Here is an 11397-nt window from a genome sequence, read left to right on the forward strand (position 1 = left end):
AATTTGAGAACTTTCAAAATATCACTCGTGCCCAAAAGTCACGAAATGCACGAGTAAGTTCATTCGATTTGCTATACTTATCATTATTATTTATTTTTAATCTATCTAATTCTAAATGCTTTTTTCCATTGCAACTTTAGGTAGAACCACTTTTAAAATGATGACTTTGTATTGTTCTTTCTAATATTGATGGTTTCTCTGTTAGTTCTTGCAGTATCGTGCATTTCTTTTCATCACGCGTCTGGGAAAACGTAGCTTCGACAGTGGCAACTTTGATAATGCAATTGCACATTTTAGCAAATTAAGCCTTGGATGTTCTTGACAATATTTCGAACGAAGCTCTAGCTATCGTTTGTCGTTGGCCGAGAGTTGGAACTCTGTTATCAAGAGCTCGATCCTTCAACAGAGTGGTAAGAGTTTCAGACGAACCTGACAACCACCTTCCCGTCCCCTACAATTACTTCTTGTTTTTGGTGAGGGTTTGCGGCAATTGGAACAGTTCTAGTTTAATTCTGGCACAGTTCCTTGATCTTCCTTTCCGATACATTTTCTCTGAAATTTATGGCGGGAGTCCTGATGTCGTTCGACGCATGCGCCATTTGCACGCGCGTTCTCTGGAGAAAAGCACATGGCTGCTCGTAGTCACCGTGGTAGTTTATTTCCCTTTTGTGCCGTAGCTTCCGATAAAAAGACCTTTGATAATAGGGCGGCATTATTTACAGACAAGTCGATGATTGGGAATTAAATAAAAGTGCACACCCCTATTAATTTTTTTTCCGATAAGCAGTATTTCTTACATTAATTGTTTACTTTTTTTCGATTGACCTTCAGGGCCAACTAGAAGAGTCCATAGAAGACTGTAGGGAAGGTTTGTTTTATTTATCGCAATGTCCATGTGCATTAACTGCGGGGGCGAATAACATTTCGTTAAAATTTGCTCATCGTATCATGAAAGCTGAATAGTTGAAGGAATAATAATAATAATAATAATAATAATAATAATAATAATAATAATAATAATAATAATAAGAAGAAGAAGAAGAAGAAGAAGAATGATGATGATCATGATGATAAAAACAACAACAAAATAAACTTGTGGGACCTCCTTTTGTAACATCTATTTCCCGATGCTCCATCTCCACATAAACGGGTGGCAAACAAAAAATGAGCCATTCGTGCCATAATTGGTAACCCTCCTCGATTATTTGCTTTTGATAGTTTTCTTCGGTCAAACGCTTAGGGTATCTTACCCTGCTGTGGTCATAATTGTCGACAAAGTTACGATATAAGCAGCCCCTTTTTACATCAACCAGACACTATTTTGCTCATAAGGTAGCAAAACTCTTTTTACCCTTTTTTTGTTTCCATTAGCTATTGATTGCAGTAAAGAGATTGGCTTCGAGGATGGTCGTCGCAGTGGTGTTCAGGTTATGATAGAAGCCATGAAACTGTATGAAGTAACTGAAGATATCAGAAGTGCTTTTAAACTGGCAGTGTCATTAAAAACACTACATTAATACTATTCTTGTAGATGTACTCCTTTTACTGAAACAAGCACATGTCACCAGGTTTTTTTTTAGGCTAACCGTTCAACAGCAACGGTCATCTTTCATTTGCCTTTTTATGCGTGCGCACAGTGACGATGAGCTGCCCTTTGTTTGCCTTGGCTTCCCTGTTTCAATTGCTTGATTATTTGCCCTATAATATTGTTGATATAGAACAACGCTGCTCCGAATTATTTTATTTTATATTTCGAAACGCAAATTTTGAGGTGGCGTCCTCCAAAAATATAACTGGATCGAAATGAATCCTAAATATTAATGACAAATTATTAACTATTAAATATTAGACAAAAGATAGATGTGACCCATGACTTTACTACGGGACGGTGTAAGTAATTGTCACTATATAGATGTTGCCGGTAAAATCCGTTCACAGTTTGAATCCGGTTTTACCTAGTAGGTTAAATTGGTGATCCTCCTGTCACGTAGGTTGAATACGCACTCAGATGAATTGAAGAAACTTTTTTTGAGCTTTGGAAAGAAGTGTGCAAAGGGTGGAAGGTATGGACATTTTGCTTTGTGTTGTCGTGGTGAGAGGGATAGTGATGTGGTTAGGGGAAAAGGGAGCAAGCAACAAAGAATTTCTAGTGGACGACCACGTCACGTAGCTAATTTTGTGGGGAATCAAGAGGCATCAGGTATTGATGGGGATTGTGCAATTGCATTTATGATGACTGAGACGAAATAAGAAATGTGCCATACAATTAGCTTTGATGAGCCGGTGATTGAGATTAGTGTTAAATGGCATTAGTGCAAAGGCGCTTATTGATTCTGGCTCTGTAAGTAATCTCATGGGGATGAGTAAGTACGAAGAGCTCAAAGCACAAGGTCTTGATGTGAAGTTAGAGAACTGCCGCAAGCATTTGTATGTATATAGTGGGAAGGAGTTGAACGTGGTTGGTCAAATTCAAGTGGAGCTGTCCGTTGGAAGCAAGAAGATAAACTCACAATTCGTGGTTACCATGATTAGGAGGTGTCTGCTGGGTCATAAAACGTCCGGGGATCTTGGTCTTCTTCGCATTGGCCTGAGCGCCAGCAGTGAACCGACTGAGTGTGATGTTATTGGTAAGGACTTGGCTTCAGCTCTTCAGACAAAGTATTCAAAGGTCTTCAGTGGAATTGGCAAGCTAAAAGAGTACGGGCTAAAGCTACATGTGGATCGGGAGGTAACGCCAGTAACCCAGAAGCCAAGGCGTGTCCCCTTTGCCTTGTGTGAGAAGGTGACAGCCAAAGTGGCGGACCTGATTGCCAAAGATATAGTGGAACGGGTGGATGGGCCGACATCCTGGGTAAGTCCCGAGGTGGTAGCACCAAAGGCCGAGGAAGATATCAGGTTATGTGTTGACACGAGGAAAGCAAATCAGGCCATTATCTGCGAGAGGATACCAATACCGACCGTTGATGAAGTGGTGGAAGACCTCAGTGGCAGGGCAGTGTTCTCAAAACTGGATCTCCGTCTGGGATTTAATCAGACTGAATTGGACGAAGAGTCACGGGACATTACGACATTTGCTACCAATGAGGGATTGTTTCGCTTTGGAGTGAACTCTGCTCCTGAGAAGTACCAGCAGATAATAAGACAAGTGGTCTCAGACATCGATGGGGTTCAGAATATTGCTGATGATCTGATAGTGCATGGCAAGAGTATTGAGGAGCATGATCAAAGTCTCCACAAAGTGCTTCAGAGATTAGAGGAAAAGAACCTTACCCTCAACCCGATGAAGTGTGAATTTCGCATGGACAATGTGGTCTTTATGGGGCTTCTATTATCAAAATATGGCATTGGTCCAACAGAGAAGAGGGTTCGTGCTGTGCTCGAGGGGGTTCAACCTACTACGCCGACTGAAGTCCGGAGTTTCCTAGGGATCGTAGGCTTTAGTGCACGTTTCATCCCCAACTTTTCAACCCTTGCAGAACCTCTCCGTGCAATATCCAGGCAGGGTGTCCCATTTGTACGCGGCAACGAGCAGGGGAATCATTTAAAGAACTGAAACGGCAACTGGCCAATGCACACGTCTTAGCCTATTTTGACTAAGACGCACATACTCGAGTGATAGCAGATGCCAGTCCAGTGGGCCTAGGGGCGGTGTTGGTGCAAGAGAAGAATGGGGAAAGCCGAGCAGTTTGTTATGCAAGCAGGAGCCTCAGCCAAATGGAAAGGAGGTACAGTCAGACTGAGAAAGAGGCTCTGGCGCTGGTGTGGGCGTGTGAGCGCTTCAACTTGTACCTGTACGGGCTTCAGACCTTCGACCTGTTGATGGATCATGAGGCCCTGAAGGTGATTTACTCTAGGGGGTCCAAGCCATCAGCTCGTATTGAGCGCTGGGTACTAAGACAGCAGCCTTATAACTATAAGGTACGTTGTGTCACATCCAGAGGCAATATTGCCGATGCACTCTTACGTTTGACAAAAATCCCCGCATCGGGGAAATCCCGGTATGATGACGAGTATGTTCGACTGGTTGCATTAGGATCTGTACCTGTAGCCTTAAAGATTCAAGAAATCGAGACAGTCTCAGCTGAAGATGAGTTAGTGCAGTAGCGCGTGGTTGCCTTGTTAGGGGAAACTGGGAAGGGGCTCCAAAGTCATATGTATGTGTCCGTAACGAACTGACCTTCATTGGCCATGTCATCCTACGTGGTACGCAAATCGTGATTCCTGAAAAGCTTAGACAGAGTGCTTCATTTAGCACAAGAGGGCCATCAAGGGATTGTGAAAATGAAAGAGAAATTGCGGTCGAAAGTGTGATGGCCATGTGTAGATACGGATGCAGAGCGCAAGTGCCGAGAGTATTATGTGTGTCAGCTTGTCACCAAGGAGACTATAATTCCACCGGTGAAGACAACACAGTTGCCAGACAGACCATGGCAAGATCTGGCGCTGGACTTACTTGGGCCCCTACCAACAGGGGAGCATCTGTTAGTCTTGGTAGAGTATTTCAGCCGCTGGGTGGAAGTTGACGTAATCTACTCTACTACGTCGGAAGTGATCATTAAGTGCTTAGACAAGCATTTTTCAAGATATGGAGTGCCCCGTGCTCTGAGAACCGACAATGGAGTGAACCTGGTTTCTGCAGAAATGGATGGGTATCTTGATGAAATGGGCATCAGGCGTACACTGACGACGCCCCTATGGCCAGGAGCAAATGGAGAAGTCGAAAGACAAAATCGCTCATTGTTGAAGACATTGAGGGCAGCCCAGGCTGAGAAAAAGACTGGAGATCTGAATTGAACAAGTACCTCCTGGCTATCGTTCCACCCCACACACGATAACCGGTAAGAGTCCAGCAGAACTGCTGTCTGGGCGAAAACTGTGAACAAAGTTACCAGAGCAAGCCGGATTTGATGATGCTGACGAGGCGACACACCCTGAGGTGCGGAATCGGGATGCTGAAAGAAAGCAGAGGGGCGCAGATTCTGTTGGCAAGAGACGCAATGCAGCTGATAAGCCGAATGTACAGGAGGAAGAGTTGGTGTTGCTTGAGAAACGGAAAGAAACAAAGCTTTCAACAAGTTATGAGAAGGAGCCTTATAAGGTGATTCAACGTCATGGAGACCAAATCAAGTTAAAATCATCATATGGTGCAGTGTATAAGAGAAACATCCAGTATGTTAAGCGATTTGTGGACCCAGCTACTGATCCAGGGGAACCAGCCTCTTCAGACCCGGTAGTAAGCGGTGTACCTGAGCAGCCCTCTGGACAGGAAACCGTGCCCAATTGAACAGTGGAGGCAAGTGCTATTCCAGTTAATGAGCAAAGCCCAGTTCAGGCCGAGCCTTTGCCAAGGAGGTCAGGGAGAGTCACTCGACCCCCCGAAAGACTAAAAGAGTATGTCACCATGTAGCTGTGACAGTGACTTTGCAGTGACTACAGTCATCTAAGTAAGGTTGTGTTCTTACTGGTTTTCAGTATATCTTAAAGGACATTAGTCATGCTTATTCTCGTAATAAGGTAGCAGGTTTGTAAGCGAAGGAAGAAGGAGAATGTAGTGTTTGTATGTACATCCGGGATCTCTCCAGCGCGGGAACCCGGTGACCGTGTGGGCATAGGACGATCGATTGTGTAGAGACAGGGTGAACTAGGAGAGTGTTTCGATTAGCTTCTTTGTGATCTATAAGGACATTACAATGCAAACGGCTTTGCCTTATCTGCCAGATTAGTGCCATCTTGAGGCTGATCCCATAACCTCTCAGTTCTGTGGCAAGTGGCAAGTGGCTTCGGTTTGTCACAGAAAAGGCAAGATCTTTCTGGGCTCTAATCTGGTTCGTAGTTAGCAGGAGTCCCACATCAGTTGATTTCTTTTTAAAAGTATAGAAAAATTAACAACTTTGAGTGCACAACTTTAAGTAGCAGGCATATACATTCTACTTGCCAAGAAATTTTACACAAAATAATTAAGGCACAAGTTTAAGCCAATACCATATTGGCATAAAGGAAAAATTCTGCCTAAAGTAAATGATTCACTGTGCCGCAAACACTGTAGGCATTAACATTGCTTTGAGTCATTTTATTTCAATTTGCAGCGTAATGTCTTCTGTCATGTTACAAGTGTGAACTGTGCTGCATACCCTGGATTCATATAACCCGCCCATCCTTAAAGAATAAAAAAGTTCTGAGATTTGAGCAAACGAATGGATCAAATACCCACTGCAAATTCCTACCCTTTTATATTTCTTCACCCCACTTCCTCCCACTCCCTCGATAGAACAGACAAAAGATTTCTGATTGTCAACAAATAAAAAAAGCTTGCTAAATAAAACTTACCCCGCCAAGACCAATTTTGAGAAAATTCAGAAGCGTTTGCCACGATCTATTGGAAAGTTTCGTGGTCAACTTCACGTACAGTTGGAGCCAGTGAGGAACTCGTAGCGATTCCAAATACCTCATATTTAGATCTTCGCACAAAATCGTGGCAAATGCCTTTTTAATTCCCTGTTTCTTGGCGACTGTTTCCAAAGCAGTCGATATCACCTCGCGTACAAAATTTTGGTTATCCTTGGTGCAGTGTAGCAACCCATAACCGAAGACCTTCCCAAGATCAGGCGCAAAAGAAGTCAGTTCTTGCTGTAACACGGCTAAACATTCGTTTGCAACTAACCGTGCTCTCTTCAATTTCAGCCGAGGACCCATTTGGCACATTTCAAACTCTTTTAAGGCTTCGAATGGTTGCTTTATAGCCAGAGTTGATTCAATGTTGCAGGGCTTTATCACTTTTAGTGAAGTTGGCGGCGTTTCGGGGAAAATGGCGGGAATCTCACTTCTTCCCGCCATTTCATTGATTTGAGTGGAATTAATCAAAGCTTTGATAATTTTGAATTCCAATGAACCGATTACTTTATCGTCTTGCAGTTTTTTTCCTCGTACTGCTTTAGCAAGAATGCCAAAAAGAGTGGAAACGACCACCGTATCTTCCTTCCCGAGCCAAACCATGACGGATGGGCTTGGTACATTTCGCTGATCCCCAGTCCATGGACTACCCAAATGGACTACCCTAAAAATACTATTTCGAATGATTACTGTTGATCTATGTGTAAGCAGCATCTCATATAGTGCTTACTTTAAGCCTCAACATCCATTTTAAACAGCATTGTTCAACAGTATTTAAGTCTAAGCACCCATTTTAAAAAGGTTAGCTTACATGAAGTAATCTGCCATAACAACAATCTAAAGCTAACCTTTTAAAAATGGGTGCTTAGACTTAAATACTGTTGAACAACGCTGTTTAAAATGGGTGTTGAGGCTTAAGCAAGCACTATTTGAGATGCTGCTTACACATGGATCAACAGTACTCATTCGAAATAGTCCATGGACTGGAGGTCAGCAAAATGTACCGACCCATCACGGATGGACCTTCGCGCCATTGTTATCGACTACGTCGAGGATAGATACTTCGACAATATCACCGATAAACGGGGCACTGTGCTTGATATCGTATTATGATTCGGTCTGTATGACCATTCACTCGAAACAGCATACCAGCATGTAGTATATTAGCGAGCGAAGGTCCAAACACTCGTTTTTTTTAATTTCGCGCGACGTCGAATGTTATTTTCGCTGACATAATAATAATTAACCATTTGCACCGCATGAACATCTTCTACAATGTCAAAATTGTCTAGACTTCTTCTCTAATGCTGGTGGTGAGATGCGTGACAACTAAATTATCGCAAAGTACACATGATGATACATTTTCTTAATCCCATAAACAGAACCCACCAGAAATTAGAAGCCATACCATGCTGCGAATTTCAGAATCGCATGAATCTCATAGTGTCAGGTCCTAATCGCTCGGGAGATGTTAGTTTAGTGTACAAAATCTTGCAGATTATTGGAGATGAGCCAATAGTTTAAGCAACAGAACACACATGGAGATTTTTGAGTCCTTGTGTAGCTCTTCATACTAGGGTTTCTAATCCTCCATATATCGATTAGATTCAATTGGCCTTGCATGCGTAGAATTCTCTCCACCCCAGTTCTTCGTGGAGATAGGTCACCACCTTTTTTATCGATCGAGGGATCGATGGTGCAATTAAAATCAACACTAACAATTATATTTTCTTTATCATCCAGGTTGCTATCGCAGATCAATTTTTGAATGGTTCCGAGAAAAGCCACCAAGTCTTTATCCTTGTTGGGGGCATATATATTCACCAAGACGTCTTGTTTATCTAAAATAGTTGCCTTGCAATGAGGTAACACCCTCGGGGATCTAAGATGACCGACTGCTGCTTGAAATCAAAACCATTCTTAATTAGTATGGCAACACCTGCCGAGTTTGAGATCCCTCATTCATTTCTTCATTGAGATTTTCTGTCTTTTTTGGAATGTGTCTCTTGCAAAAAGACAAGATGAGACTTTTTTCGTCGACGCCATAGCAATATTGTTCTCCTTTTTTGGAAGTTAGTTGTACCCCTCACGTTTAAAGAGGTTAATGAATTTGAATAACTCAGAGAACATTTAAACAAGATTTGGAGAAATCAGATAAAATAATGTTATGAACCTCATGTTTTGGGACCGCAGAAAGACGTTTATGACTATGGATTGATAGAATTGAGAACAGAATTTTATGCTGGCGCATGTAATAAGACTGCCTGTGGATAACGAAATAAACCAAAAAAAAAAAGCGTATCACTATCAGGAGAATTACATTTTTGGTGGCATATAAACAGTAGTGTTGCACATGTAAAACAGAAATTAATAGAAAAATAATAGTTCCTTCACCTACACTTTGAAGAATCATTGCACAATTAAAAAGTAGCAGAGATAAAAGCGTCATGATCTTAGAAGGTATTAGAAGGTATTATTTGAATTTCCTATAGATTATCTAGATCTTCCTCAGAGAAGATTCGGATAGGAGTACCATCTCGGGATGCTTTAACAAAAATCTTACCATACATTGTCCAAACGCTAAACAGAGTACCTTCTCTTCTTCGTCTATTGGCTTCATTTACGAGTCCTCATCTGTATATCGTCAGGTTCTCGTTAATGAAAGCAAACCAACTCTTGCTGCGACATGATCTTGTTTCTTTTCACTTTGCGGGTTCTTTTGCTGCATTCTGCAAACCTTCTGCAGCCAACCACATTGCCAACAAATTTCTCAGTTGCAGGTTTTGTTTTTGATTAATCAGTTATTGCTTTTATGTCGTTTGTTTTTTCAGTTTTTTTCAGTTTTTTTAAATATTTATTTTATTATATTATTATTATTATTATTATTATTATTTTAACAGCAGTTGTTTGTGTGTTTGGTTCCATGTCTTCCTCAACAACAATGTTAACCGTTGGCCCTGTCTCAAAACCCTTCGTGTTAATTAACACTGAAGGGTGTTAAATAACATACACACTGTTTGTGAAGATTGGGGGCGGGGAGGCCCCATTGTTGTGGTCTGTCCTCCTTTCACATGCATGCATGTGTGGGCTGGGTGAGTGGGAAATATTAAATGTTCACTGATAGCTGCTGCCTGGGCTTCTTTATAGGCTAACGTTCGATCTCACCCCAGAAAGAATTGAAAACGTTCGTGAGACTGTATGTGGCATGTGTGATGTATATAAATCCATTTCGAGAGTTCCTTTTCGAGTTGCCTGGCAGGCTCTTGCAAACTACTCTTGTTTGTGTCATAAGAGTAGTTCTCTTTTAAATGCTTAGATGTCATCTATTTTTACAGACATGCCAAAAAAAAACATATACGTCTAGTCTTCATACCTTTTTTTGCAGCGTTGTTCAGAGAGACTATTTTTGAGAGAGACGTTTCTCAAATTATCGTGGGTAATTATAAGCTGCACACTAATGGCTTCTTTGCATTTGCCAGTGGAAACGAGGATGGTCAGCAACTCGCGTTGTGCCGATGTGCTGTTAGGCAAATGATGCATGACAAAAAAGGGTTAAAAGAAAGAAAATCAACGGGCATTAATAATAAAAAGTTCCCCAATTTTCAAAACAAAGAATACTCTTCATCGAATCGTCGCCTTAATACTGCTAACGTATTGGACGTATCAATTAATACCTCACAGAAAAAAAACAAAACAAAAGCACGAACAAAAGAAGGATGAAAAGATCAAGTTTGCTCAGTCACAAGTTTTATCGTCGAGTTCGTAGAAAAAGCGAGAGGCTTCTTCCTGTCTCTTAAACTCTTAAATTGTATACCACACTCACACAGAACGATGCAAAGCTTCAAGATTCTTAAAAATAGTGCTAACTTGACCTTATGAGTCTTTTATATTTATTCACTTTAGGCATATATCATCTTAGTATATATCACCTTTCAGCGCGTGTAAAATTTAACGATTTTGCTTGGCGGTGATCTGAACATTTATTAAAGTAGTAGTTAGGTACCATTTGCATCATATTTTATTGTGATTAAAAAACTTTATTATACGTGCAATACCTAAAACCCAGAAGTGGTGTCACAGCAGACTCTGAAACTGCTAGCTACAACAGCTATGAATCGCTTTTTATAGTTAAGTGTAGTGATCAGTAAGAGAGCGAATATCCAGCGAATATCCACGAAGAGCTTCCATGATGATGTTAAACTGTTCCATCTTGTATCTTTTGAATTGCTGTTTTAATTCATGTCTAATTATTATTATTATTATTATTATGCAGTATGTAGTACGTAAGTATGCTTACAAATATAAGTAGGAAAAGGCACTATTGTGTAACAATCCCTACTGTTAAACCTATTTACAAACCAATTGGTAATAACTAACGAACCAACATTTGAGAAAGGAACAAGAGTTTATATTCCTTAATAACTCGTCGAAACCTTGAATGACCTTGCTATGTTTAGGGTGTACGATAAAACTGCCTTCTGCATATTAAACAAAACCTGGTTCCCTCTATCCAAACCTAAAAACTTCCTAACTTTCTCCGCCGTCTCCATAGAGTAGCCTCCTAGTACATCAACTATCACATTAAACTGTGTGATAGTGTGGCCGGGGAACTGTTGGCGCATCTCCCATCTCAACGGCGCATACTTGTCAGTTTTCTCCTGTTCCTTCTGTTCTCTGTTGGAAACCCAAGGGCAGCTCATCTCAATAAGGATCACCTTCTTCTCCTTTCTGTCCACAATTCTCGCATCGATTCTGTTAGCCCTGACTTCCGTATTTTCAGCAAATACTGGGACATCCCAGTACGCGCACGCTCGGTCATTCTTGTACTCGGGTTTAGGTGAGACTGGAGAGTACCAAGGGGGGATACACTGGATAAGATCTAAGTCTTTCAGGAACTCGAAGAAAAGGATTTTCAAGGCTGCATTGTGTCTCTGCATGTACTTTGTCTGTGCCAAGGTACCACATCCGCTAATCACGTGGGCCATAGATTCAGGCCCTTTTCCACAC

The 11397-nt window shown here is 41.4% G+C and overlaps 1 long non-coding RNA gene and 1 pseudogene across 1 annotated transcript; one reads left to right on the forward strand and one right to left on the reverse strand.

Annotated features, from left to right (window-relative positions):
* Nucleotides 1-271: 271 nt before the first annotated feature.
* Nucleotides 272-1504, forward strand: LOC138029840 (uncharacterized). The gene is made up of 3 exons (XR_011127947.1): nt 272-410; nt 832-868; nt 1372-1504. It is a non-coding gene; the product is annotated as an uncharacterized lncRNA (long non-coding RNA).
* A 4724-nt stretch (nt 1505-6228) lies between these two features.
* Nucleotides 6229-11397, reverse strand: part of LOC138030415 (uncharacterized) — a 5627-nt pseudogene continuing 458 nt past the window's right edge.

This window comes from Montipora capricornis, chromosome 13, assembly GCF_036669925.1.
Source record: "Montipora capricornis isolate CH-2021 chromosome 13, ASM3666992v2, whole genome shotgun sequence".
NCBI classification, from domain to species: Eukaryota; Metazoa; Cnidaria; class Anthozoa; order Scleractinia; family Acroporidae; genus Montipora; species Montipora capricornis.